A 7413-nucleotide genomic window follows, 5' to 3' on the forward strand; every position below is an offset into this window, starting at 1 on the left:
TTTTTTTTTTTTTGCTACATATTTTTTGTGTATCTTCATATAACTATCTTATATAGAGTTTGGAAAGTTCTTCTAACATGATTGGAATTTATTTTTTGTTACTGATTGTTTATAGAAGTTTCTTTAGTGCCACTCTTACTGGTAACGTAGAAAAAAAATGTTTATGATTGTTGCCAGAATTGGGGAAATCCTTATCAATTTCTCTCACATATTAGATATAAGATGTGGAGGAATTTTCCATTGACTAGATGCTGCTTCTGTATGTTCCAAACCTTGTGTTTGCTCGTTCCTTTTTTTGTTTTTCTCTACTATCCACATTCTTCCACTGCCAACCATTACAAGGCACATGCAGACTTTGATGCAACCTTTGACCTTATACCTCTGTGTGGTACTGAGAACTGTTTCTAAACCATAAGGATATATGTGAAAGTAACCAAGAACCACACAACTATATCCCATTAAACCAAAACTAATTAAATCCCCAAATCACCTTCACATCTGCCTGATTCCCAAAACTCCTAGAACTTCTCTAACACCACCCATCACAGTGATTAGTACATGCAGGGAACTTGGAATGGAAAAAGGAGTGGTCTTAACAGTTAGAGTTAAAATTTTTTACTAGCAAATTTTGTAAGAGCTTTTGACCACGTAAGCAAATGCCCAAGAAGTTCCCATGTAAGTGAAGAACACTGAAGTTTAAGCCTCATTACTATCACCAAAATGTATCTCTGGCAGCCTATCTTATTTTGCCCCTTCATAGAGTATTTTCTTCTTTTCTGTCTACCTTTAATCTTTTTATTTGTCTTTCATTTTCACCAATTTTACTCTGATGTGCTCAAGTATAATTTTCTTTTGATTTATCCTGCTTGGAGTTTTCAAGACTTCTTAAACATGCAGCTTTATTTATTTTGTTAGTTAAAGAAAATTCTCAGTCATTATCTTTAAAATATCATTTCTGTTTAATACTGTCTATCCTCTCCTTCTGGTACTCTATAATTTTCATGTGATTGAAATTTACCACAAGAATGATTTTCTTAATTCTTTTTTATACTTTCCAATTCTCTACCAGTGTTCACAGTTTTATCTTTTATTTCTTTGGACAAAGTAAGCATAGTTCTTCGAAAGTATATATTCTGATTCCTGAATCAACTATGGGTCTGTTTTTATTGTATATTGTTTCTCTCTCTTTTTTTTGCATGTGTGTGTGTGTGTGTGTGTGTGTGTGTGTGTGTGTGTGTTCTGAAACACAACACAGAAAATTCTGTGTCTTCTTTTATGTCTGGTCATTATTTTTTAATGACTCTCACATTGTAAATTAAAAGTTATAAAATTACTTTAACCCTGGGACAATGTTATCTTCCTTCAAATGGATTCATGTTGCTTTTGACAGTCTTCTAGATTTCCCTAGCAAAACTGCAACCTCTAAATCCAATTTCAGAGATGACTATGAATTAAAGTTGGGTTTCAGACCATTCAAGGACCAGTTTGTTTCTGGTTGACCATTCTTCTAGGGATTAGTCCTTCTGCATCCTGACCCAAACCTGGGAGGGTTACCAGGGTTCCTCTTCCTTGGCAGGTTCTGAGTTATAGCCCTCAAAGCTATTTGCAGCTTTACTCACTTCTCAGCTTCTCAGCCACCTCTTGTGGAATTGAAAGATGCCTCTAGAAGAAAAACTTTTAAAAGTCCAAGTTCATTTTTCAGTTTTACCTCCTGACCTTATTCTCATAACTCTTCACTCCCTTGTTATCTCTCTGCTACCTTCAAACACATGTATTAAAATATATTTTTATTTATTTTTTCTAGGCATTCCTAATGGGCAGAATTAAGGTCTGAATTATCTTGTCTATATTTTGGAAGTCCAAGTCCCCAAAGCCAAACTTGTTTCAGTATACTATGATATTTGTAAGTATGATGACACCTTCAAAGCTCTCTATTCAAGGAGATGAAAAACCTCAAACAGATGGATTTCGTGGAATTACTAATCAGCTGCTGACTACTCAAAATATTCTAATTATATATATTAGTGTGGATTGATCAAGTCATTGAACTCTTTTAGTACAGAAATCCAGGCCACCATCCCTAAGCAATCTTCTGGTGACAAGACCTTCTCTAACCCATATTTCTACCTAAGCTAAGATTCTCAAAGCCAAGCAAAGTTTGAGATGCACATCCACACCTAAATTCATCATCCAAGGCTTTGCCCTTCTCCGCCCATGTGCAAGAGATTCCAGATCCTGAGCATCTGCCCAGTGTCAGTCTGTCCCCACCCATCCTAGACATGCTTACTTAAGGGAATCTCAGCCCACATGCTTCCTCCCTCTCCTTGAGCTCCCTCCCCACCTGTTAGTTGCAGCTCAGGATATATACGTTTAATTAATTCGGCTTTACCTCCAACCAGTAAATAGTGGGAGAAGTGTCAGATTTACATGGTGGATAAATAAGGAGGGATTTCCCAAGAGATTCTGTCCTGGTGAAAGAGGGTAACTGTAATTTTCAGCTGTGAGTAATTGTACATAATATAATCCTAAATGATTTTCTTCTGTAATTTCATTAGAGTTTAGAAATTTAATTAGATTTTGAATCACTCTGAAATAAAGTAGCAAAACACTGAGAGACTGAGAGCAGTGGTTATTTTGTCCTTTGAGGCCACATTCTTGGTCTCAAATTGGCATGTCTTCATTAGGAGGAAGTTTGCAGAACTTCTTGATATATTATTGTCTTTCAGAATGGACTCTGAATAGGTCTTCGGAGAGCATTAGAAGAGTACACAATTATTATGCACGCTCTTCTTGAGGTTTAAGATCATCTGCCTTGCATATACTTAATAAAAATATGTCTCTAAAGTTGTTTAAGAAACTGTGGAGATAGGAAAGATGTTCCTTGAACGCCCCAATGCTGTTCCTGGATTATTAGCAACTACCTGTACATTATGATGCAGTGAGGGGCTGTTTGCTTAACTTTAATGATTATGTAAGGTTTATGGTTATTTTTATTGCTACAACATATGAACTGTCATGGTGGCTGTAATTAGAGGCAAGCTAAAGTGTTACTGTTACTGTCCTCTGGGACCAGGAGGGAATGACTTCCTTTGTATCAACTTTGCCTCTGTGCAAAAGTTGTCAAAAAAAAAAAAACTGTATGAACTGTTCTTACCTCAAAACAGGTTATGACAGAGAGAAAAATGAAAATAACATTAGAATTTCAGACCAACAGCTTGCACCTAACGAAGCTGCAAAAAAACCAATCTTCTGTCCCCTGAATTGTTTGCGTTTGTTTAATTCTCTGAAGGGCCATTGCCCAGATCTTTTCCCAAAGACCACCCAAGTGGCACAGGGATGGCGGAAATGCTCTGTGTCTCCAGCACCGTGCTGCTGCCTCTACCCAGGCATCTTCTCTGCATCCCAGCAGGAGGCTGAGAAACTCAGGACTGATTGGGATGTATGGAGACAAGAGCTCAGAGGCTCAGGCAGCCTGGACCGGAGATTCTGGGCTACAGAGAAAAAAGACAGAAGCAGCAGGAGATGAAATAGGTCAGACAATCCAACTACATTGTCTGTCTGAAGAAGGCTGGTGTGGATAGGAAGCTGAAGACACACTTATCAGCTCAGGAGATCTGAGCATCTTGTGGCCTGAACATGAGGATCCCTGCTGGGCAGCGGGCAAGAGGAGAGGGATTCTGGAAAAAGGAGAAGTGTGGGAGGTGCTCCTGGGAACACTGGGATTAGGGAATGGGAGCCTGGCCCCAGGGGGAGCCTAGCCACAGGCATCTCCACAAGGGCTGTCCAGAAAGACACAGCACATGGCACACAACTTCCCGGACTCCACATGTCATGCTGTGTTGTCATCCATCTTCTCCTCTGGACCGAGAGTTCTCCAAGGAGCAGGGATGTGTCCGATTCATTTTTGTTTCTGCTGCACGCACAGCAGTGCCTGGTATACAGCAGGGACTCAATAACTGTTGAATGAATGAATGAATGAATGAATCAGAAAATAGCAAAGGGAAGCCAAAGTCTACACTGCAAGGTGGAATCTGAGGGAGGCCCATGGACTGTCATGCTGAGAGGGCCAGTTGGTAATTTTTAACAAGAGTTTTAAAAATAGCTGTGCTCTTTGATATGTGAACTGTATTTCTGTAGGTGTTTTATAAACACATAACCTCAAATATGGAAAATAACCCTGTGTACAAACGTCTTTACAATAGTGAAAAGTCAGAAATGACTCAGATGTTCGAAGAGGAGCAATCCAACTCACTTGACAGGATATAGAGCAACTAATAAAGTAATTTTTACAAAGTAATAACATGCAGAAGCCCATTTGGGGGGAAAACGGTGTACAAAATTTGTTTACACAGCATGCTTACAAAAATACATGGGAAAGAAAAAGGCTGTAATGAAATATAATAAAATGACAATAACAGCTGTATCTGGGCTGTATGCCTACGAGAGGATCAATGCCTCCTCCTCTCAATTTTCTGTAGTTTTCAAGGTTTTATTAATGTCACAGCAGTGGTCCCACTTCTAAAAGAGCCCTCAGCCCCAGTCCAGCTCAGTCACCACTCAACACCTGCCCCTGGCAGGACCTGCCATCTGGTGGGTCAGATGGTCCCAGGTGGGGTGTTTCCAGGAGAACCGTCCCTGGGTTCAGCTCTGCAGTGACCTCTGCCCACAGAAACCTAAATCCAACCTCGGTGGAAATGTTCAGCAGCTCTAAGTCATGGAACTGCACTAAGCTCCGTGTATTTCTCCCTTGCTTTTGAGATTTTATTTTGTTTTATTTTATGCAAGTTCCATTTGTGCCAAACTTCTGCCTTAGGTCCCAATCGGGACAATTATCTTCCACGTATCTGCATCCTGTCATTTCCACAGGAATTTAGTCCTATCACATCCTGCTCTGAGCTTTGCCTGCTTCTGAGCAGTTGGGAAGAGCTTTCTCAAGGGTCAAACATTACACTCTAGCATGGCTTTTGTGGTACAGGGGCGGCTTTATCCTTTGCTCTCCCCAGAGGTTTGTCTGGCAGATCACCTGTACTCTAAGCTGTGTGTCCTCTTCTCGATCGTCTTCGCTGCGAGGAGCTGAGAGACACGAGCAGCTCATGATGGAGGAGCTGATGCACAGAACAAGCTCTTGAGTGGATCATGAGCTCTAATTAAAGTTGGGGGTGGGAGGGATGCTAAGGGAGGACGCAGAGCCCAGGATCAAAAATAGACAGGCAGGAGACAGCTAGCAGTGTTTGCTTAGTGGAGGAGAAGATGTCGAAAAAACAAAGGATGCTTAGCTCTGTCCTAAGCTACTGGGGCTGAGATTATAGAAGGGTCCTGGGTTTTGAAGCAGAGAATTATAGCTTTGGGTCCTGGCTGTATCCCTTACCAGCTGTGCCTAAGAGCAGGGCTCATGCTGGCCTCTTGGTGCATGCTTAGGACTTCAGTAGGCCTCTCAGTGCATGGTTAGGACCTCCACCCAGAAGCCAGCCTGCCTGGGTCCCAGACTCTGAGTTCCCATTTATATACAGTGTCACCTTGGGCCTGTCACATAACTTCCTTGGGCCTCAGTTTCTTCATCTGTAGGATCAGTTTAATGAAAACAGTAAGATGTGCCTGGCACCAAATGAGCGGACAACTGCAAGGTGGCACAGCCCGTGTGTGCCACAGGTGGAGTGCTTGCTATTGAATCTAGTACAGCGTTTGGCACACACAGGAACACCTCACCCTGACTCTCCCAGCCTCAATCCTCCCTGACTTCCTGGGTGCATCAGAAGCAGACCTCATCTGTGGTTCTGTCCTTCCGAGTCCTCCTGGCCCCAAATCCGGCTGTCCTTGCTCTCGGCTTCTCAAGTGGGGTGGTTCTAGCTCCATGGTGGCCTTCCTGGAGCTGTCCAGCCTAGCTCTCATCTCCTATACCCCTACACCCCGCACCAGGTGAAAAGGGGGTTTCATGGACCCCTGCACCAGGGCTGACTACAGCCTGGGCACTAACAGCCTTCTCTCCAGACACAGACAGCAGAATGCTGGTGCCAAAGACCCTGGGTCCCAGCTAGTATGCATCCTCACCTGGCCTTGCTTCCCCCCAACCCAACTCCTGGGCCCTGCAGTCAGGCAGCACATGGGGCTTACAGCTGGCTTTCCTCACCCAGGCTGCATGGGAGCAGAGCCCCCTCACTGGCTCTTCCCTTGTTCCCTCCATCTCTCCCATCCTTGCCCCCAGTGACAGCACAGCAGGCACACAGTGGGCAGGACACATTCTACCACTCCACTACATCCTGGCCCGTGTAGCCGCTGAGCCAGGTGAGGTGTGGAATCCAGGATTATGGACCCCCAAAACGAGCCATGAGGAAGCCAGGGCCCTTCCTGCTAGAGCTGCTGGAGTGGAAGTCCATGAGTGAACATTCTAAGAAAATTTGACCCTCAGGCCTCTGCCTCCTTCCCAAGGCTTTCACAGGAACAAACAGGGAATTATTCATTCTTCAGCGTGGGTGAGGAAGCCCTTCTCCTTGGGACCCCACACTCACATTGTCTTTGCTGTTCCCCAGAAGCATTATTTATTTTATTTTGTTTTATTTTATTTTATTTTAGATGGAGTTTCACTTTCGTCACCCAGGCTGGGATGCAATGGTACAATCTCAGCTCACTGCAACCTCTGCCTCCCAAGTTCTAGTGATTCCCCTGCCTCAGCCTCCCGAGTAGCTGAAACTATAGGTGCCTGCCACCACTCCTGGCTAATTTTTGTATTTTTAGTAGAGAGGGAGTTTCACCATGTTGGCCAGGCTGGTCTCGAACTCCTGGCCTCAGGTGATCCATCCGCCTTGGCCTCCCAAAGTGCTGGGATTACAGGTGTGAGCCACCGTGCCTGGCCAGAAACATCATTTATAATGGTAGCCATTAAAAATGTAAGGATGAGCAAATGAGCAGATGTTGGGCGCAACCTGATTTACCTTTTCTGAAAATCTATTTTCCCATTAGGAAGAAAATTGATAACAGTTTCAGGATAGACTTAATAGAAGCCACGCATTGAATAATTTTATTTGATCATTTTTTCTAGCATATACAAAATTACACAAAAGAAAAAAAGAAATTTATTATACAGCTCCGTGTACAAAGGGCTTGCAACTGGGGTCAGATCTTACTGCTTTTGGCCAAAACCCCATGATAGAATTTAGACTAAAGAGTGTATAAGCTGTGATCATCAGAGTGGTTCGGGGTATATTGGGGCCCCACTAGAAAGATCTTTAGCATTTCAAAGCCTGTTCATAAAAAGAGTCTTCATAGTACCCACCGTATTGATTTATCTGAGCTGTCTAAAAATCTCTTTAGCTCCGATGTTTTGAAGAGCCACTGCATAGAAAAAGTGGATCCAAAAGTGACGAGTCTGTCTGTATCAGCAGTTAGGAACCAGCCTTCTGTGGGATTGATTTCCCT

Source organism: Rhinopithecus bieti, unplaced genomic scaffold (genome assembly GCF_001698545.2).
Source record: "Rhinopithecus bieti isolate Rb0 unplaced genomic scaffold, ASM169854v2 scaffold_15143, whole genome shotgun sequence".
In the NCBI taxonomy this organism is placed as follows: Eukaryota; Metazoa; Chordata; class Mammalia; order Primates; family Cercopithecidae; genus Rhinopithecus; species Rhinopithecus bieti.